Raw genomic sequence first — 21455 nt, 5'->3', positions numbered from 1 at the left:
CAGCAGGTGGTTCAGGCGGTTCTCTCAGGTGGTATCCGTCTGTTCGGGGTGTGGTTCCATCATCTCATGAACACGTTTCTGGCACGTCTGAGATGTGGTTCCAGCCGGCCCGACAGGTGTTTCCGCAGTGTCCGCCAAGCGGTTCTGGCGTAGTTGGCAGGTGATTTTGGCATGACTGGCAGGTGGTTCCAGCAAGCCTGGCAGGTGATTCCAAAGTGTTCACCAACTGGTTGTGGCGTAGCCGGCAGGTGATTTTTGCGTGAACGGCAGGTGGTTCTGGCGAGTCGAGCATGTGGTTCCGGCGTGCTCGGCTGGTGCTTCCGGGGTCATTGGCACGGGGTTCTGGCATGTCTGAGAGGTGGTTCCTGCATGCCCGGCAAGTGATTCCGGAGTGTTCGCCAAGTGGTTCTGGCATAGTCGGCAGGTGATTTTGGCATGTCCGGCAGGTGGTTCAGGCGAGTTGAGCAGGTGGTTCCAACGTGCTTGGCAGGTGCTTCCGGCGTCTCCGGCACGTGTTTCTGGCACATCTCACAGGTGGTTCCGGCATGCCCGAAAGGTGATTCTGGTCTGTCCGGTAGGTGCTTCCAGCCTGCATGGCATGTGGTTCAGGTACGTCTCAGAGGTGGTTGCGCATGCCCAACAGGTGATTCCGGACTGTCCGCCACATGGTTCTGGCACGTCTGAGAGGTGGTTCCGGCATGCCCGGCAGGTCATCCCAGAGAGTCCTCCAAGTGGTTCTGGCATAACACGCAGGTGATTTTGGCGTGTCTGGCAGGTTGTTCCGTTGTGCTTGGCAGGTGGTTCAGGCTTGGCCGGCAGGTGGTTCCAGACTGTCCAGGACGTGTTTCCAGCTTCTCCGGCAGGTGGTTCTGGTACGTCTGAGAGGTGGTTCCGCCATGGCTGGCAGGTGATTCCGGACCGTCCCCCAGGTGGTTCTGGCATAGCCAGCAGTTGATATTGGCCTGTCCGGCAGGTGGTTCCAGCGAGTCGAACAGGTGGCTCCGGCGTGCTCGGCAGGTGGTTCCGGTCTGTCTGGTAGGTGATTCCGGCGTGTCCGGCACGTGCTTCCGGCACGTCTGAGAGGTGGTTCCGGCATGCGCGACAGGTGGTTTCGGAGTGTCCGCCAGGTGGTTCTGGCGTACCCGGCAGGTGATTTTGGCGTGTCCGGCAGGTGTTTCTGGCGAGTCGAGCAGGTGGCTCCGGCATGCTCGGCAGGTGCTTCCGGCGTCTCCGGCACGTGGTTCTGGTGTGTCTGAGAGCTGGTTCCGGCATGTCCGGCAGATGATTCCGGAGTGTCCGCCAAGTGGTTCTGGCATACCCGGCTGGTGATTTGGGCATGTCAGGTAGGTGGTTCCGGCGAGTCGAGCAGGTGGCTCCGGCGTGCTCGGCAGGTTGTTCAGACGGGTCTGGCAGGTGTTTTCCGTCTGTTCGGGGTGTGGTTCCAGCATCTCATGCACATGGTTCTGGCACCTCTGAGATGTGGTTCCGGCCGGCCCGACAGGTGTTTCCACAGTGTCCGCCAAGTGGTACTGGCGTAGTTGGCAGGTGATTTTGGCATGAGCGGCAGGTGGTTCCAGCAAGCCCGGCAGGTGATTCCGAAGTGTTCCCCAACTGGTTGTGGCGTAGCCGGCAGGTGATTTTTGCGTGTCCGGCAGGTGGTTCTGGCGAGTCGAGCAGGTGGTTCCGGCGTGCTCGGCAGGTGCTTCCGGGGTCATTGGCACGTGGTTCTGGCATATCTGAGAGGTGGTTCCGGCATGCCCGGGAGGTGATTCCGGAGTGTTCGCCAAGTGTTTCCGGCGTAGCCGGCAGGTGATTTTGCATGTCCAGCGGTCGTTCCGGCGGGTCGAGCCGGTGGTTCCGGCGTGTCCGGCAGGTGGTTCCGGTCTGTCCGGCAGGTGGTTCTGTGGTGTCCGGCACGAGGTTCAGTCTGAGAGGCTGTGCCGGCATGCCCCTCACGTGATTCCGGCTTGTCCCCGAAGTGGTGCTGGTGTAGCGGACAGGTGATTTTGGCGTGTCCGGCAGGTGTTTCTGGGGAGTTGAGCAGGTGGCTCCGGCATGCTCGGCAGGTGCTTCCGGCGTCTCCGGCACTTGGTTCTGGTGTGTCTGAGAGCTGGTTCCGGCATGTCCGGCAGATGATTCCAGAGTGTCCGCCAAGTGGTTCTGGCATACCCGGCTGGTGATTTGGGCATGTCAGGTAGGTGGTTCCGGCGAGTCGAGCAGGTGGCTCCGGCGTGCTCGGCAAGTTGTTCAGACGGGTCTGGCGGGTGTTTTCCGTCTGTTCGGGGTGTGGTTTCAGCATCTCATGCACATGGTTCTGGCACGTCTGAGATGTGGTTCCGGCCGGCCCGACAGGTGTTTCCACAGTGTCCGCCAAGTGGTACTGGCGTAGTTGGCAGGTGATTTTGGCATGAGCGGCAGGTGGTTCCAGCAAGCCCGGCAGGTGATTCCGAAGTGTTCCCCAACTGGTTGTGGCGTAGCCGGCAGGTGATTTTTGCGTGTCCGGCAGGTGGTTCTGGCGAGTCGAGCAGGTGGTTCCGGCGTGCTCGGCAGGTGCTTCCGGGGTCATTGGCACGTGGTTCTGGCATATCTGAGAGGTGGTTCCGGCATGCCCGGCAGGTGATTCCGGAGTGTTCGCCAAGTGTTTCCGGCATAGCCGGCAGGTGATTTTGCATGTCCAGCGGTCGTTCCGGCGGGTCGAGCCGGTGGTTCAGGCGTGTCCGGCAGGTGGTTCCGGTCTGTCCGGCAGGTGGTTCTGTGGTGTCCGGCACGAGGTTCAGTCTGAGAGGCTGTGCCGGCATGCCCCTCACGTGATTCCGGCTTGTCCCCGAAGTGGTGCTGGTGTAGCGGGCAGGTGATTTTGGCGTGTCCGGCAGGTGGTTCAGGCGAGTTGAGCAGGTGGTTGCGACGTGCTCGGCAGGTGCTTCCGGCGTCTCCGGCACGTGTTTCTGGCACATCTGACTGGTGGTTCCGGCATGCCCGAAAGTTGATTCCGGTCTGTCCGGTAGGTGGTTCCGGGGTGCACGGCACGTGGTTCTGGTACGTCTCAGAGGTGGTTGCATATGCCCAACAGGTGATTCCGGACTGTCCGCCACATGGTTCTGGCACGTCTGAGAGGTGGTTCCGGCATGCCCGGCAGGTCATCCCAGAGAGTCCTCCAAGTGGTTCTGGCATAACACGCAGGTGATTTTGGTGTGTCTGGCAGGTTGTTCCGTTGTGCTTGGCAGGTGGTTCAGGCTTGGCCGGCAGGTGGTTCCAGACTGTCCAGGACGTGTTTCCAGCTTCTCCGGCAGGTGGTTCTGGTACGTCTGAGAGGTGGTTCCGCCATGGCTGGCAGGTGATTCCGGACCGTCCCCCAGGTGGTTCTGGCATAGCCAGCAGTTGATATTGGCCTGTCCGGCAGGTGGTTCCAGCGAGTCGAACAGGTGGCTCCGGCGTGCTCGGCAGGTGGTTCCGGTCTGTCCGGTAGGTGATTCCGGCGTGTCCGGCACGTGCTTCCGGCACGTCTGAGAGGTGGTTCCGGCATGCGCGACAGGTGGTTTCGGAGTGTCCGCCAGGTGGTTCTGGCGTACCCGGCAGGTGATTTTGGCGTGTCCGGCAGGTGTTTCTGGCGAGTCGAGCAGGTGGCTCCGGCATGCTCGGCAGGTGCTTCCGGCGTCTCCGGCACGTGGTTCTGGTGTGTCTGAGAGCTGGTTCCGGCATGTCCGGCAGATGATTCCGGAGTGTCCGCCAAGTGGTTCTGGCATACCCGGCTGGTGATTTGGGCATGTCAGGTAGGTGGTTCCGGCGAGTCGAGCAGGTGGCTCCGGCGTGCTCGGCAGGTTGTTCAGACGGGTCTGGCAGGTGTTTTCCGTCTGTTCGGGGTGTGGTTCCAGCATCTCATGCACATGGTTCTGGCACCTCTGAGATGTGGTTCCGGCCGGCCCGACAGGTGTTTCCACAGTGTCCGCCAAGTGGTACTGGCGTAGTTGGCAGGTGATTTTGGCATGAGCGGCAGGTGGTTCCAGCAAGCCCGGCAGGTGATTCCGAAGTGTTCCCCAACTGGTTGTGGCGTAGCCGGCAGGTGATTTTTGCCTGTCCGGCAGGTGGTTCTGGCGAGTCGAGCAGGTGGTTCCGGCGTGCTCGGCAGGTGCTTCCGGGGTCATTGGCACGTGGTTCTGGCATATCTGAGAGGTGGTTCCGGCATGCCCGGCAGGTGATTCCGGAGTGTTCGCCAAGTGTTTCCGGCGTAGCCGGCAGGTGATTTTGCATGTCCAGCGGTCGTTCCGGCGGGTCGAGCCGGTGGTTCCGGCGTGTCCGGCAGGTGGTTCCGGTCTGTCCGGCAGGTGGTTCTGTGGTGTCCGGCACGAGGTTCAGTCTGAGAGGCTGTGCCGGCATGCCCCTCACGTGATTCCGGCTTGTCCCCGAAGTGGTGCTGGTGTAGCGGGCAGGTGATTTTGGCGTGTCCGGCAGGTGTTTCTGGGGAGTCGAGCAGGTGGCTCCGGGATGCTCGGCAGGTGCTTCCGGCGTCTCCGGCACTTGGTTCTGGTGTGTCTGAGAGCTGGTTCCGGCATGTCCGGCAGATGATTCCAGAGTGTCCGCCAAGTGGTTCTGGCATACCCGGCTGGTGATTTGGGCATGTCAGGTAGGTGGTTCCGGCGAGTCGAGCAGGTGGCTCCGGCGTGCTCGGCAGGTTGTTCACACGGGTCTGGCAGGTGTATTCCGTCTGTTCGGGGTGTGGTTTCAGCATCTCATGCACATGGTTCTGGCACGTCTGAGATGTGGTTCCGGCCGGCCCGACAGGTGTTTCCACAGTGTCCGCCAAGTGGTACTGGCGTAGTTGGCAGGTGATTTTGGCATGAGCGGCAGGTGGTTCCAGCAAGCCCGGCAGGTGATTCCGAAGTGTTCCCCAACTGGTTGTGGCGTAGCCGGCAGGTGATTTTTGCGTGTCCGGCAGGTGGTTCTGGCGAGTCGAGCAGGTGGTTCCGGCGTGCTCGGCAGGTGCTTCCGGGGTCATTGGCACGTGGTTCTGGCATATCTGAGAGGTGGTTCCGGCATGCCCGGCAGGTGATTCCGGAGTGTTCGCCAAGTGTTTCCGGCGTAGCCGGCAGGTGATTTTGCATGTCCAGCGGTCGTTCCGGCGGGTCGAGCCGGTGGTTCCGGCGTGTCCGGCAGGTGGTTCCGGTCTGTCCGGCAGGTGGTTCTGTGGTGTCCGGCACGAGGTTCAGTCTGAGAGGCTGTGCCGGCATGCCCCTCACGTGATTCCAGCTTGTCCCCGAAGTGGTGCTGGTGTAGCGGGCAGGTGATTTTGGCATGTCCGGCAGGTGGTTCAGGCGAGTTGAGCAGGTGGTTGCGACGTGCTCGGCAGGTGCTTCCGGCGTCTCCGGCACGTGTTTCTGGCACATCTGACTGGTGGTTCCGGCATGCCCAAATGTTGATTCCGGTCTGTCCGGTAGGTGGTTCCGGCGTGCACGGCACATGGTTCTGGTACGTCTCAGAGGTGGTTGCGTATGCATAACAGGTGATTCCGGACTGTCCGCCACGTGCTTCTGGCACGTCTGTGAGGTGGTTCCAACATGCCCGGCAGGTCATTTCGGAGAGTCGTCCAAGTGGTTCTGGCGTAGCCCGCAGGTGATTTTGGCGTGTCCGGCAGGTGGTTCCGCCGTGCTCGGCAGGTGGTTCAGGCATGGCCGTCACGTGGTTCCAGTCTGTCCAGGACGTGTTTCCAGCTTCTCCGGCAGGTGGTTCTGGTACGTCTGAGAGGTGGTTCCGCCATGGCTGGCAGGTGATCCCGGACTGTCCCCCAGGTCGTTCTGGCATAGCCAGCAGTTGATATTGGCCTGTCCGGCTGGTGGTTCCAGCGAGTCGAACAGGTGGCTCCGGCGTTCTTGGCAGGTGGTTCCGGTGTGTCCGGTAGGTGTTTCCGGCGTGTCTGACACATGCTTCCGGCACGTCTGAGAGGTGGTTCCGTCATGCGCGACAGGTGATTCCGGAGTGTCCGCCAGGTGGTTGTGGCGTACCCGGCAGGTGATTTTGGTGTGTCCGGCAGGTGTTTCTGGCGAGTCGAGCAGGTGGCTCCGGCATGCTCGGCAGGTGCTTCCTGAGTCTCCGGCACTTGGTTCTGGTGTGTCTGAGAGCTGGTTCCGGCATGTCCGGCAGATGATTCCGAAGTGTCCGCCAAGTAGTTCTGGCATACCCAGCAGGTGATTTTGGCATGTCAGGGAGGTGGTACCGGTGATTCGAGCAGGTGGTTCCAGCGTGCTCAGCAGGTGGTTCAGGCGGTTCTGGCAGGTGGTATCCGTCTGTTCGGGGTGTGGTTCCAGCATCTCATGCACATGGTTCTGGCACCTCTGAGATGTGGTTCCGGCCGGCCCGACAGGTGTTTCCACAGTGTCCGCCAAGTGGTACTGGCGTAGTTGGCAGGTGATTTTGGCATGACCGGCATGTGGTTCCAGGAATCCTGGCAGGTGTTTCCGAAGTGTTCCCCAACTGCTTGTGGCGTAGCCGGCAGGTGATTTTTGCGTGTCCGGCAGGTGGTTCTGGCGAGTCGAGCAGGTGGTTCCGGCGTGCTCGGCAGGTGCTTCCGGGGTCATTGGCACGTGGTTCTGGCATATCTGAGAGGTGGTTCCGGCATGCCCGGCAGGTGATTCCGGAGTGTTCGCCAAGTGTTTCCGGCGTAGCCGGCAGGTGATTTTGCACGTCCAGCGGTCGTTCCGGCGGGTCGAGCCGGTGGTTCCGGCGTGTCCGGCAGGTGGTTCCGGTCTGTCCAGCAGGTGGTTCTGTGGTGTCCGGCACGAGGTTCAGTCTGAGAGGCTGTGCCGGCATGCCCCTCACGTGATTCCGGCTTGTCCCCGAAGTGGTGCTGGTGTAGCGGGCAGGTGATTTTGGCGTGTCCGGCAGGTGGTTCAGGCGAGTTGAGCAGGTGGTTGCGACGTGCTCGGCAGGTGCTTCCGGCGTCTCCGGCACGTGTTTCTGGCACATCTGACTGGTGGTTCTGGCATGCCCGAAAGTTGATTCCGGTCTGCCCGGTAGGTGGTTCCGGCGTGCACGGCACGTGGTTCTGGTACGTGTCAGAGGTGGTTGCGTATGCCCAACAGGTGATTCCGGACTGTCCGCCACGTGCTTCTGGCACGTCTGAGAGGTGGTTCCAACATGCCCGGCAGGTCATTTCGGAGAGTCGTCCAAGTGGTTCTGGCGTAGCCCGCAGGTGATTTTGGCGTGTCCGGCAGGTGGTTCCGCCATGCTCGGCAGGTGGTTCAGGCATGGCCGTCACGTGGTTCCAGTCTGTCCAGGACGTGTTTCCAGCTTCTCCGGCAGGTGGTTCTGGTACGTCTGAGAGGTGGTTCCGCCATGGCTGGCAGGTGATCCCGGACTGTCCCCCAGTTGGTTCTGGCATAGCCAGCAGTTGATATTGGCCTGTCCGGCAGGTGGTTCCAGCGAGTCGAACAGGTGGCTCCGGCGTTCTTGGCAGGTTGTTCCGGTCTGTCCGGTAGGTGTTTCCGGCGTGTCTGGCACATGATTCCAGCACGTCTGAGAGGTGGTTCTGGCATGAGCGGCAGGTGATTCCGTAGTGTCCGCCAGGTGGTTCTGGCATACCCGGCAGTTGATTTTGGCGTGTCCGGCAGGTGTGTCTGGCGAGTCTAGCATGTGGTTCCGGCATGCTCGGCAGGTGCTTCCGGCGTCTCCGGCACTTGGTTCTGGTGTGTCTGAGAGCTGGTTCCGGCATGTCCGGCAGATGATTCCGGAGTGTCCGCCAAGTGGTTCTGGCATACCCAGCAGGTGATTTTGGCGTGTCAGGGAGGTGGTACCGGTGAGTCGAGCAGGTGGTTCCGGCGTGCTCAGCAGGTGGTTCAGGCGGTTCTCTCAGGTGGTATCCGTCTGTTCGGGGTGTGGTTCCATCATCTCATGAACACGTTTCTGGCACGTCTGAGATGTGGTTCCAGCCGGCCCGACAGGTGTTTCCGCAGTGTCCGCCAAGCGGTTCTGGCGTAGTTGGCAGGTGATTTTGGCATGACTGGCAGGTGGTTCCAGCAAGCCTGGCAGGTGATTCCAAAGTGTTCACCAACTGGTTGTGGCGTAGCCGGCAGGTGATTTTTGCGAGAACGGCAGGTGGTTCTGGCGAGTCGAGCATGTGGTTCCGGCGTGCTCGGCTGGTGCTTCCGGGGTCATTGGCACGGGGTTCTGGCATGTCTGAGAGGTGGTTCCTGCATGCCCGGCAAGTGATTCCGGAGTGTTCGCCAAGTGGTTCTGGCATAGTCGGCAGGTGATTTTGGCATGTCCGGCAGGTGGTTCAGGCGAGTTGAGCAGGTGGTTCCAACGTGCTTGGCAGGTGCTTCCGGCGTCTCCGGCACGTGTTTCTGGCACATCTCACAGGTGGTTCCGGCATGCCCGAAAGGTGATTCTGGTCTGTCCGGTAGGTGCTTCCAGCCTGCACGGCATGTGGTTCAGGTACGTCTCAGAGGTGGTTGCGCATGCCCAACAGGTGATTCCGGACTGTCCGCCACGTGCTTCTGGCACGTCTGAGAGGTGTTTCCGGCATGCCCGGCAGGTCATCCCAGAGAGTCCTCCAAGTGGTTCTGGCATAACACGCAGGTGATTTTGGCGTGTCTGGCAGGTTGTTCCGTTGTGCTTGGCAGGTGGTTCAGGCTTGGCCGGCAGGTGGTTCCAGACTTTCCAGGACGTGTTTCCAGGTTCTCCGGCAGGTGGTTCTGGTACGTCTGAGAGGTGGTTCCGCCATGGCTGGCAGGTGATTCCGGACCGTCCCCCAGGTGGTTCTGGCATAGCCAGCAGTTGATATTGGCCTGTCCGGCAGGTGGTTCCAGCGAGTCGAACAGGTGGCTCCGGCGTGCTCGGCAGGTGGTTCCGGTCTGTCCGGTAGGTGATTCCGGCGTGTCCGGCACGTGCTTCCGGCACGTCTGAGAGGTGGTTCCGGCATGCGCGACAGGTGGTTTCGGAGTGTCCGCCAGTTGGTTCTGGCGTACCCGGCAGGTGATTTTGGCGTGTCCGGCAGGTGTTTCTGGCGAGTCGAGCAGGTGGCTCCGGCATGCTCGGCAGGTGCTTCCGGCGTCTCCGGCACGTGGTTCTGGTGTGTCTGAGAGCTGGTTCCGGCATGTCCGGCAGATGATTCCGGAGTGTCCGCCAAGTGGTTCTGGCATACCCGGCTGGTGATTTGGGCATGTCAGGTAGGTGGTTCCGGCGAGTCGAGCAGGTGGCTCCGGCGTGCTCGGCAGGTTGTTCAGACGGGTCTGGCAGGTGTTTTCCGTCTGTTCGGGGTGTGGTTCCAGCATCTCATGCACATGGTTCTGGCACCTCTGAGATGTGGTTCCGGCCGGCCCGACAGGTGTTTCCACAGTGTCCGCCAAGTGGTACTGGCGTAGTTGGCAGGTGATTTTGGCATGAGCGGCAGGTGGTTCCAGCAAGCCCGGCAGGTGATTCCGAAGTGTTCCCCAACTGGTTGTGGCGTAGCCGGCAGGTGATTTTTGCGTGTCCGGCAGGTGGTTCTGGCGAGTCGAGCAGGTGGTTCCGGCGTGCTCGGCAGGTGCTTCCGGGGTCATTGGCACGTGGTTCTGGCATATCTGAGAGGTGGTTCCGGCATGCCCGGCAGGTGATTCCGGAGTGTTCGCCAAGTGTTTCCGGCGTAGCCGGCACGTGATTTTGCACGTCCAGCGGTCGTTCCGGCGGGTCAAGCCGGTGGTTCCGGCGTGTCCGGCAGGTGGTTCCGGTCTGTCCGGCAGGTGGTTCTGTGGTGTCCGGCACGAGGTTCAGTCTGAGAGGCTGTGCCGGCATGCCCCTCACGTGATTCCAGCTTGTCCCCGAAGTGGTGCTGGTGTAGCGGGCAGGTGATTTTGGCATGTCCGGCAGGTGGTTCAGGCGAGTTGAGCAGGTGGTTGCGACGTGCTCGGCAGGTGCTTCCGGCGTCTCCGGCACGTGTTTCTGGCACATCTGACTGGTGGTTCCGGCATGCCCAAATGTTGATTCCGGTCTGTCCGGTAGGTGGTTCCGGCGTGCACGGCACATGGTTCTGGTACGTCTCAGAGGTGGTTGCGTATGCATAACAGGTGATTCCGGACTGTCCGCCACGTGCTTCTGGCACGTCTGTGAGGTGGTTCCAACATGCCCGGCAGGTCATTTCGGAGAGTCGTCCAAGTGGTTCTGGCGTAGCCCGCAGGTGATTTTGGCGTGTCCGGCAGGTGGTTCCGCCGTGCTCGGCAGGTGGTTCAGGCATGGCCGTCACGTGGTTCCAGTCTGTCCAGGACGTGTTTCCAGCTTCTCCGGCAGGTGGTTCTGGTACGTCTGAGAGGTGGTTCTGCCATGGCTGGCAGGTGATCCCGGACTGTCCCCCAGGTCGTTCTGGCATAGCCAGCAGTTGATATTGGCCTGTCCGGCTGGTGGTTCCAGCGAGTCGAACAGGTGGCTCCGGCGTTCTTGGCAGGTGGTTCCGGTGTGTCCGGTAGGTGTTTCCGGCGTGTCTGACACATGCTTCCGGCACGTCTGAGAGGTGGTTCCGTCATGCGCGACAGGTGATTCCGGAGTGTCCGCCAGGTGGTTGTGGCGTACCCGGCAGGTGATTTTGGTGTGTCCGGCAGGTGTTTCTGGCGAGTCGAGCAGGTGGCTCCGGCATGCTCGGCAGGTGCTTCCTGAGTCTCCGGCACTTGGTTCTGGTGTGTCTGAGAGCTGGTTCCGGCATGTCCGGCAGATGATTCCGAAGTGTCCGCCAAGTAGTTCTGGCATACCCAGCAGGTGATTTTGGCATGTCAGGGAGGTGGTACCGGTGATTCGAGCAGGTGGTTCCAGCGTGCTCAGCAGGTGGTTCAGGCGGTTCTGGCAGGTGGTATCCGTCTGTTCGGGGTGTGGTTCCAGCATCTCATGCACATGGTTCTGGCACCTCTGAGATGTGGTTCCGGCCGGCCCGACAGGTGTTTCCACAGTGTCCGCCAAGTGGTACTGGCGTAGTTGGCAGGTGATTTTGGCATGACCGGCATGTGGTTCCAGGAATCCTGGCAGGTGTTTCCGAAGTGTTCCCCAACTGCTTGTGGCGTAGCCGGCAGGTGATTTTTGCGTGTCCGGCAGGTGGTTCTGGCGAGTCGAGCAGGTGGTTCCGGCGTGCTCGGCAGGTGCTTCCGGGGTCATTGGCACGTGGTTCTGGCATATCTGAGAGGTGGTTCCGGCATGCCCGGCAGGTGATTCCGGAGTGTTCGCCAAGTGTTTCCGGCGTAGCCGGCAGGTGATTTTGCACGTCCAGCGGTCGTTCCGGCGGGTCGAGCCGGTGGTTCCGGCGTGTCCGGCAGGTGGTTCCGGTCTGTCCAGCAGGTGGTTCTGTGGTGTCCGGCACGAGGTTCAGTCTGAGAGGCTGTGCCGGCATGCCCCTCACGTGATTCCGGCTTGTCCCCGAAGTGGTGCTGGTGTAGCGGGCAGGTGATTTTGGCGTGTCCGGCAGGTGGTTCAGGCGAGTTGAGCAGGTGGTTGCGACGTGCTCGGCAGGTGCTTCCGGCGTCTCCGGCACGTGTTTCTGGCACATCTGACTGGTGGTTCTGGCATGCCCGAAAGTTGATTCCGGTCTGCCCGGTAGGTGGTTCTGGCGTGCACGGCACGTGGTTCTGGTACGTGTCAGAGGTGGTTGCGTATGCCCAACAGGTGATTCCGGACTGTCCGCCACGTGCTTCTGGCACGTCTGAGAGGTGGTTCCAACATGCCCGGCAGGTCATTTCGGAGAGTCGTCCAAGTGGTTCTGGCGTAGCCCGCAGGTGATTTTGGCGTGTCCGGCAGGTGGTTCCGCCATGCTCGGCAGGTGGTTCAGGCATGGCCGTCACGTGGTTCCAGTCTGTCCAGGACGTGTTTCCAGCTTCTCCGGCAGGTGGTTCTGGTACGTCTGAGAGGTGGTTCCGCCATGGCTGGCAGGTGATCCCGGACTGTCCCCCAGTTGGTTCTGGCATAGCCAGCAGTTGATATTGGCCTGTCCGGCAGGTGGTTCCAGCGAGTCGAACAGGTGGCTCCGGCGTTCTTGGCAGGTTGTTCCGGTCTGTCCGGTAGGTGTTTCCGGCGTGTCTGGCACATGATTCCAGCACGTCTGAGAGGTGGTTCTGGCATGAGCGGCAGGTGATTCCGTAGTGTCCGCCAGGTGGTTCTGGCATACCCGGCAGTTGATTTTGGCGTGTCCGGCAGGTGTGTCTGGCGAGTCGAGCATGTGGTTCCGGCATGCTCGGCAGGTGCTTCCGGCGTCTCCGGCACTTGGTTCTGGTGTGTCTGAGAGCTGGTTCCGGCATGTCCGGCAGATGATTCCGGAGTGTCCGCCAAGTGGTTCTGGCATACCCAGCAGGTGATTTTGGCGTGTCAGGGAGGTGGTACCGGTGAGTCGAGCAGGTGGTTCCGGCGTGCTCAGCAGGTGGTTCAGGCGGTTCTCTCAGGTGGTATCCGTCTGTTCGGGGTGTGGTTCCATCATCTCATGAACACGTTTCTGGCACGTCTGAGATGTGGTTCCAGCCGGCCCGACAGGTGTTTCCGCAGTGTCCGCCAAGCGGTTCTGGCGTAGTTGGCAGGTGATTTTGGCATGACTGGCAGGTGGTTCCAGCAAGCCTGGCAGGTGATTCCAAAGTGTTCACCAACTGGTTGTGGCGTAGCCGGCAGGTGATTTTTGCGAGAACGGCAGGTGGTTCTGGCGAGTCGAGCATGTGGTTCCGGCGTGCTCGGCTGGTGCTTCCGGGGTCATTGGCACGGGGTTCTGGCATGTCTGAGAGGTGGTTCCTGCATGCCCGGCAAGTGATTCCGGAGTGTTCGCCAAGTGGTTCTGGCATAGTCGGCAGGTGATTTTGGCATGTCCGGCAGGTGGTTCAGGCGAGTTGAGCAGGTGGTTCCAACGTGCTTGGCAGGTGCTTCCGGCGTCTCCGGCACGTGTTTCTGGCACATCTCACAGGTGGTTCCGGCATGCCCGAAAGGTGATTCTGGTCTGTCCGGTAGGTGCTTCCAGCCTGCACGGCATGTGGTTCAGGTACGTCTCAGAGGTGGTTGCGCATGCCCAACAGGTGATTCCGGACTGTCCGCCACGTGCTTCTGGCACGTCTGAGAGGTGTTTCCGGCATGCCCGGCAGGTCATCCCAGAGAGTCCTCCAAGTGGTTCTGGCATAACACGCAGGTGATTTTGGCGTGTCTGGCAGGTTGTTCCGTTGTGCTTGGCAGGTGGTTCAGGCTTGGCCGGCAGGTGGTTCCAGACTTTCCAGGACGTGTTTCCAGGTTCTCCGGCAGGTGGTTCTGGTACGTCTGAGAGGTGGTTCCGCCATGGCTGGCAGGTGATTCCGGACCGTCCCCCAGGTGGTTCTGGCATAGCCAGCAGTTGATATTGGCCTGTCCGGCAGGTGGTTCCAGCGAGTCGAACAGGTGGCTCCGGCGTGCTCGGCAGGTGGTTCCGGTCTGTCCGGTAGGTGATTCCGGCGTGTCCGGCACGTGCTTCCGGCACGTCTGAGAGGTGGTTCCGGCATGCGCGACAGGTGGTTTCGGAGTGTCCGCCAGTTGGTTCTGGCGTACCCGGCAGGTGATTTTGGCGTGTCCGGCAGGTGTTTCTGGCGAGTCGAGCAGGTGGCTCCGGCATGCTCGGCAGGTGCTTCCGGCGTCTCCGGCACGTGGTTCTGGTGTGTCTGAGAGCTGGTTCCGGCATGTCCGGCAGATGATTCCGGAGTGTCCGCCAAGTGGTTCTGGCATACCCGGCTGGTGATTTGGGCATGTCAGGTAGGTGGTTCCGGCGAGTCGAGCAGGTGGCTCCGGCGTGCTCGGCAGGTTGTTCAGACGGGTCTGGCAGGTGTTTTCCGTCTGTTCGGGGTGTGGTTCCAGCATCTCATGCACATGGTTCTGGCACCTCTGAGATGTGGTTCCGGCCGGCCCGACAGGTGTTTCCACAGTGTCCGCCAAGTGGTACTGGCGTAGTTGGCAGGTGATTTTGGCATGAGCGGCAGGTGGTTCCAGCAAGCCCGGCAGGTGATTCCGAAGTGTTCCCCAACTGGTTGTGGCGTAGCCGGCAGGTGATTTTTGCGTGTCCGGCAGGTGGTTCTGGCGAGTCGAGCAGGTGGTTCCGGCGTGCTCGGCAGGTGCTTCCGGGGTCATTGGCACGTGGTTCTGGCATATCTGAGAGGTGGTTCCGGCATGCCCGGCAGGTGATTCCGGAGTGTTCGCCAAGTGTTTCCGGCGTAGCCGGCACGTGATTTTGCACGTCCAGCGGTCGTTCCGGCGGGTCGAGCCGGTGGTTCCGGCGTGTCCGGCAGGTGGTTCCGGTCTGTCCGGCAGGTGGTTCTGTGGTGTCCGGCACGAGGTTCAGTCTGAGAGGCTGTGCCGGCATGCCCCTCACGTGATTCCAGCTTGTCCCCGAAGTGGTGCTGGTGTAGCGGGCAGGTGATTTTGGCATGTCCGGCAGGTGGTTCAGGCGAGTTGAGCAGGTGGTTGCGACGTGCTCGGCAGGTGCTTCCGGCGTCTCCGGCACGTGTTTCTGGCACATCTGACTGGTGGTTCCGGCATGCCCAAATGTTGATTCCGGTCTGTCCGGTAGGTGGTTCCGGCGTGCACGGCACATGGTTCTGGTACGTCTCAGAGGTGGTTGCGTATGCATAACAGGTGATTCCGGACTGTCCGCCACGTGCTTCTGGCACGTCTGTGAGGTGGTTCCAACATGCCCGGCAGGTCATTTCGGAGAGTCGTCCAAGTGGTTCTGGCGTAGCCCGCAGGTGATTTTGGCGTGTCCGGCAGGTGGTTCCGCCGTGCTCGGCAGGTGGTTCAGGCATGGCCGTCACGTGGTTCCAGTCTGTCCAGGACGTGTTTCCAGCTTCTCCGGCAGGTGGTTCTGGTACGTCTGAGAGGTGGTTCTGCCATGGCTGGCAGGTGATCCCGGACTGTCCCCCAGGTCGTTCTGGCATAGCCAGCAGTTGATATTGGCCTGTCCGGCTGGTGGTTCCAGCGAGTCGAACAGGTGGCTCCGGCGTTCTTGGCAGGTGGTTCCGGTGTGTCCGGTAGGTGTTTCCGGCGTGTCTGACACATGCTTCCGGCACGTCTGAGAGGTGGTTCCGTCATGCGCGACAGGTGATTCCGGAGTGTCCGCCAGGTGGTTGTGGCGTACCCGGCAGGTGATTTTGGTGTGTCCGGCAGGTGTTTCTGGCGAGTCGAGCAGGTGGCTCCGGCATGCTCGGCAGGTGCTTCCTGAGTCTCCGGCACTTGGTTCTGGTGTGTCTGAGAGCTGGTTCCGGCATGTCCGGCAGATGATTCCGAAGTGTCCGCCAAGTAGTTCTGGCATACCCAGCAGGTGATTTTGGCATGTCAGGGAGGTGGTACCGGTGATTCGAGCAGGTGGTTCCAGCGTGCTCAGCAGGTGGTTCAGGCGGTTCTGGCAGGTGGTATCCGTCTGTTCGGGGTGTGGTTCCAGCATCTCATGCACATGGTTCTGGCACCTCTGAGATGTGGTTCCGGCCGGCCCGACAGGTGTTTCCACAGTGTCCGCCAAGTGGTACTGGCGTAGTTGGCAGGTGATTTTGGCATGACCGGCATGTGGTTCCAGGAATCCTGGCAGGTGTTTCCGAAGTGTTCCCCAACTGCTTGTGGCGTAGCCGGCAGGTGATTTTTGCGTGTCCGGCAGGTGGTTCTGGCGAGTCGAGCAGGTGGTTCCGGCGTGCTCGGCAGGTGCTTCCGGGGTCATTGGCACGTGGTTCTGGCATATCTGAGAGGTGGTTCCGGCATGCCCGGCAGGTGATTCCGGAGTGTTCGCCAAGTGTTTCCGGCGTAGCCGGCAGGTGATTTTGCACGTCCAGCGGTCGTTCCGGCGGGTCGAGCCGGTGGTTCCGGCGTGTCCGGCAGGTGGTTCCGGTCTGTCCAGCAGGTGGTTCTGTGGTGTCCGGCACGAGGTTCAGTCTGAGAGGCTGTGCCGGCATGCCCCTCACGTGATTCCGGCTTGTCCCCGAAGTGGTGCTGGTGTAGCGGGCAGGTGATTTTGGCGTGTCCGGCAGGTGGTTCAGGCGAGTTGAGCAGGTGGTTGCGACGTGCTCGGCAGGTGCTTCCGGCGTCTCCGGCACGTGTTTCTGGCACATCTGACTGGTGGTTCTGGCATGCCCGAAAGTTGATTCCGGTCTGCCCGGTAGGTGGTTCTGGCGTGCACGGCACGTGGTTCTGGTACGTGTCAGAGGTGGTTGCGTATGCCCAACAGGTGATTCCGGACTGTCCGCCACGTGCTTCTGGCACGTCTGAGAGGTGGTTCCAACATGCCCGGCAGGTCATTTCGGAGAGTCGTCCAAGTGGTTCTGGCGTAGCCCGCAGGTGATTTTGGCGTGTCCGGCAGGTGGTTCCGCCATGCTCGGCAGGTGGTTCAGGCATGGCCGTCACGTGGTTCCAGTCTGTCCAGGACGTGTTTCCAGCTTCTCCGGCAGGTGGTTCTGGTACGTCTGAGAGGTGGTTCCGCCATGGCTGGCAGGTGATCCCGGACTGTCCCCCAGTTGGTTCTGGCATAGCCAGCAGTTGATATTGGCCTGTCCGGCAGGTGGTTCCAGCGAGTCGAACAGGTGGCTCCGGCGTTCTTGGCAGGTTGTTCCGGTCTGTCCGGTAGGTGTTTCCGGCGTGTCTGGCACATGATTCCAGCACGTCTGAGAGGTGGTTCTGGCATGAGCGGCAGGTGATTCCGTAGTGTCCGCCAGGTGGTTCTGGCATACCCGGCAGTTGATTTTGGCGTGTCCGGCAGGTGTGTCTGGCGAGTCGAGCATGTGGTTCCGGCATGCTCGGCAGGTGCTTCCGGCGTCTCCGGCACTTGGTTCTGGTGTGTCTGAGAGCTGGTTCCGGCATGTCCGGCAGATGATTCCGGAGTGTCCGCCAAGTGGTTCTGGCATACCCAGCAGGTGATTTTGGCGTGTCAGGGAGGTGGTACCGGTGAGTCGAGCAGGTGGTTCCGGCGTGCTCAGCAGGTGGTTCAGGCGGTTCTCTCAGGTGGTATCCGTCTGTTCGGGGTGTGGTTCCATCATCTCATGAACACGTTTCTGGCACGTCTGAGATGTGGTTCCAGCCGGCCCGACAGGTGTTTCCGCAGTGTCCGCCAAGCGGTTCTGGCGTAGTTGGCAGGTGATTTTGGCATGACTGGCAGGTGGTTCCAGCAAGCCTGGCAGGTGATTCCAAAGTGTTCACCAACTGGTTGTGGCGTAGCCGGCAGGTGATTTTTGCGAGAACGGCAGGTGGTTCTGGCGAGTCGAGCATGTGGTTCCGGCGTGCTCGGCTGGTGCTTCCGGGGTCATTGGCACGGGGTTCTGGCATGTCTGAGAGGTGGTTCCTGCATGCCCGGCAAGTGATTCCGGAGTGTTCGCCAAGTGGTTCTGGCATAGTCGGCAGGTGATTTTGGCATGTCCGGCAGGTGGTTCAGGCGAGTTGAGCAGGTGGTTCCAACGTGCTTGGCAGGTGCTTCCGGCGTCTCCGGCACGTGTTTCTGGCACATCTCACAGGTGGTTCCGGCATGCCCGAAAGGTGATTCTGGTCTGTCCGGTAGGTGCTTCCAGCCTGCACGGCATGTGGTTCAGGTACGTCTCAGAGGTGGTTGCGCATGCCCAACAGGTGATTCCGGACTGTCCGCCACGTGCTTCTGGCACGTCTGAGAGGTGTTTCCGGCATGCCCGGCAGGTCATCCCAGAGAGTCCTCCAAGTGGTTCTGGCATAACACGCAGGTGATTTTGGCGTGTCTGGCAGGTTGTTCCGTTGTGCTTGGCAGGTGGTTCAGGCTTGGCCGGCAGGTGGTTCCAGACTGTCCAGGACGTGTTTCCAGCTTCTCCGGCAGGTGGTTCTGGTACGTCTGAGAGGTGGTTCCGCCATGGCTGGCAGGTGATTCCGGACCGTCCCCCAGGTGGTTCTGGCATAGCCAGCAGTTGATATTGGCCTGTCCGGCAGGTGGTTCCAGCGAGTCGAACAGGTGGCTCCGGCGTGCTCGGCAGGTGGTTCCGGTCTGTCCGGTAGGTGATTCCGGCGTGTCCGGCACGTGCTTCCGGCACGTCTGAGAGGTGGTTCCGGCATGCGCGACAGGTGGTTTCGGAGTGTCCGTCAGGTGGTTCTGGCGTACCCGGCAGGTGATTTTGGCGTGTCCGGCAGGTGTTTCTGGCGAGTCGAGCAGGTGGCTCCGGCATGCTCGGCAGGTGCTTCCGGCGTCTCCGGCACGTGGTTCTGGTGTGTCTGAGAGCTGGTTCCGGCATGTCCGGCAGATGATTCCGGAGTGTCCGCCAAGTGGTTCTGGCATACCCGGCTGGTGATTTGGGCATGTCAGGTAGGTGGTTCCGGCGAGTCGAGCAGGTGGCTCCGGCGTGCTCGGCAGGTTGTTCAGACGGGTCTGGCAGGTGTTTTCCGTCTGTTCGGGGTGTGGTTCCAGCATCTCATGCACATGGTTCTGGCACCTCTGAGATGTGGTTCCGGCCTGCCCGACAGGTGTTTCCACAGTGTCCGCCAAGTGGTACTGGCGTAGTTGGCAGGTGATTTTGGCATGAGCGGCAGGTGGTTCCAGCAAGCCCGGCAGGTGATTCCGAAGTGTTCCCCAACTGGTTGTGGCGTAGCCGGCAGGTGATTTTTGCGTGTCCGGCAGGTGGTTCTGGCGAGTCGAGCAGGTGGTTCCGGCGTGCTCGGCAGGTGCTTCCGGGGTCATTGGCACGTGGTTCTGGCATATCTGAGAGGTGGTTCCGGCATGCCCGGCAGGTGATTCCGGAGTGTTCGCCAAGTGTTTCCGGCGTAGCCGGCAGGTGATTTTGCATGTCCAGCGGTCGTTCCGGCGGGTCGAGCCGGTGGTTCCGGCGTGTCCGGCAGGTGGTTCCGGTCTGTCCGGCAGGTGGTTCTGTGGTGTCCGGCACGAGGTTCAGTCTGAGAGGCTGTGCCGGCATGCCCCTCATGTGATTCCGGCTTGTCCCCGAAGTGGTGCTGGTGTAGCGGGCAGGTGATTTTGGCGTGTCCGGCAGGTGGTTCAGGCGAGTTGAGCAGGTGGTTGCGACGTGCTCGGCAGGTGCTTCCGGCGTCTCCGGCACGTGTTTCTGGCACATCTGACTGGTGGTTCCGGCATGCCCAAAAGTTGATTCCGGTCTGTCCGGTAGGTGGTTCCGGCGTGCACGGCACGTGGTTCTGGTACGTCTCAGAGGTGGTTGCGTATGCCCAACAGGTGATTCCGGACTGTCCGCCACATGGTTCTGGCACGTCTGAGAGGTGGTTCCGGCATGCCCGGCAGGTCATCCCAGAGAGTCCTCCAAGTGGTTCTGGCATAACACGCAGGTGATTTTGGCGTGTCTGGCAGGTTGTTCCGTTGTGCTTGGCAGGTGGTTCAGGCTTGGCCGGCAGGTGGTTCCAGACTGTCCAGGACGTGTTTCCATCTTCTCCGGCAGGTGGTTCTGGTACGTCTGAGAGGTGGTTCCGCCATGGCTGGCAGGTGATTCCGGACTGTCCCCCAGGTGGTTCTGGCATAGCCAGCAGTTGATATTGGCCTGTCCGGCAGGTGGTTCCAGCGAGTCGAACAGGTGGCTCCGGCGTGCTCGGCAGGTGGTTCCGGTGTGTCCGGTAGGTGATTCCGGCGTGTCCGGCACGTGCTTCCGGCACGTCTGAGAGGTGGTTCCGGCATGCGCGACAGGTGGTTTCGGAGTGTCCGCCAGGTGGTTCTGGCGTACCCGGCAGGTGATTTTGGCGTGTCCGGCAGGTGTTTCTGGGGAGTCGAGCAGGTGGCTCCGGCATGCTCGGCAGGTGCTTCCGGCGTCTCCGGCACGTGGTTCTGGTGTGTCTGAGAGCTGGTTCCGGCATGTCCGGCAGATGATTCCGGAGAGTCCACCAAGTGGTTCTGGCATACCCGGCTGGTGATTTGGGCATGTCAGGTAGGTGGTTCCGGCGAGTCGAGCAGGTGGCTCCGGCGTGCTCGGCAGGTTGTTCAGACTGGTCTGGCAGGTGTTTTCCGTCTGTTCGGGGTGTGGTTCCAGCATCTCATGCACATGGTTCTGGCACCTCTGAGATGTGGTTCCGGCCGGCCCGACAGGTGTTTCCACAGTGTCCGCCAAGTGGTACTGGCGTAGTTGGCAGGTGATTTTGGCATGAGCGGCAGGTGGTTCCAGCAAGCCCGGCAGGTGATTCCGAAGTGTTCCCCAACTGGTTGTGGCGTAGCCGGCAGGTGATTTTTGCGTGTCCGGCAGGTGGTTCTGGCGAGTCGAGCAGGTGGTTCCGGCGTGCTCGGCAGGTGCTTCCGGGGTCATTGGCACGTGGTTCTGGCATATCTGAGAGGTGGTTCCGGCATGCCCGGCAGGTGATTCCGGAGTGTTCGCCAAGTGTTTCCGGCGTAGCCGGCAGGTGATTTTGCATGTCCAGCGGTCGTTCCGGCGGGTCGAGCCGGTGATTCCGGCGTGTCCGGCAGGTGGTTCCGGTCTGTTCCGCAGGTGGTTCTGTGGTGTCCGGCACGAGGTTCAGTCTGAGAGGCTGTGCCGGCATGCCCCTCACGTGATTCCGGCTTGTCCCCGAAGTGGTGCTGGTGTAGCGGGCAGGTGATTTTGGCGTGTCCGGCAGGTGGTTCAGGCGAGTTGAGCAGGTGGTTGCGACGTGCTCGGCAGGTGCTTCCGGCGTCTCCGGCACGTGTTTCTGGCACATCTGACTGGTGGTTCCGGCATGCCCAAAAGTTGATTCCGGTCTGTCCGGTAGGTGGTTCCGGCGTGCACGGCACGTGGTTCTGGTACGTCTCAGAGGTGGTTGCGTATGCCCAACAGGTGATTCCGGACTGTCCGCCACATGGTTCTGGCACGTCTGAGAGGTGGTTCCGGCATGCCCGGCAGGTCATCCCAGAGAGTCCTCCAAGTGGTTCTGGCATAACACGCAGGTGATTTTGGCGTGTCTGGCAGGTTGTTCCGTTGTGCTTGGCAGGTGGTTCAGGCTTGGCCGGCAGGTGGTTCCAGACTGTCCAGGACGTGTTTCCAGCTTCTCCGGCAGGTGGTTCTGGTACGTCTGAGAGGTGGTTCCGCCATGGCTGGCAGGTGATTCCGGACCGTCCCCCAGGTGGTTCTGGCATAGCCAGCAGTTGATATTGGCCTGTCCGGCAGGTGGTTCCAGCGAGTCGAACAGGTGGCTCCGGCGTGCTCGGCAGGTGGTTCCGGTCTGTCCGGTAGGTGATTCCGGCGTGTCCGGCACGTGCTTCCGGCACGTCTGAGAGGTGGTTCCGGCATGCGCGACAGGTGGTTTCGGAGTGTCTGCCAGGTGGTTCTGGCGTACCCGGCAGGTGATTTTGGCGTGTCCGGCAGGTGTTTCTGGGGAGTCGAGCAGGTGGCTCCGGCATGCTCGGCAGGTGCTTCCGGCGTCTCCGGCACGTGGTTCTGGTGTGTCTGAGAGCTGGTTCCGGCATGTCCGGCAGATGATTCCAGAGTGTCCGCCAAGTGGTTCTGGCATACCCGGCTGGTGATTTGGGCATGTCAGGTAGGTGGTTCCGGCGAGTCGAGCAGGTGGCTCCGGCGTGCTCGGCAGGTTGTTCAGACGGGTCTGGCAGG

Source organism: Equus caballus, chromosome 14 (genome assembly GCF_041296265.1).
Source record: "Equus caballus isolate H_3958 breed thoroughbred chromosome 14, TB-T2T, whole genome shotgun sequence".
In the NCBI taxonomy this organism is placed as follows: Eukaryota; Metazoa; Chordata; class Mammalia; order Perissodactyla; family Equidae; genus Equus; species Equus caballus.
This window is presented reverse-complemented; position numbering follows the sequence as displayed.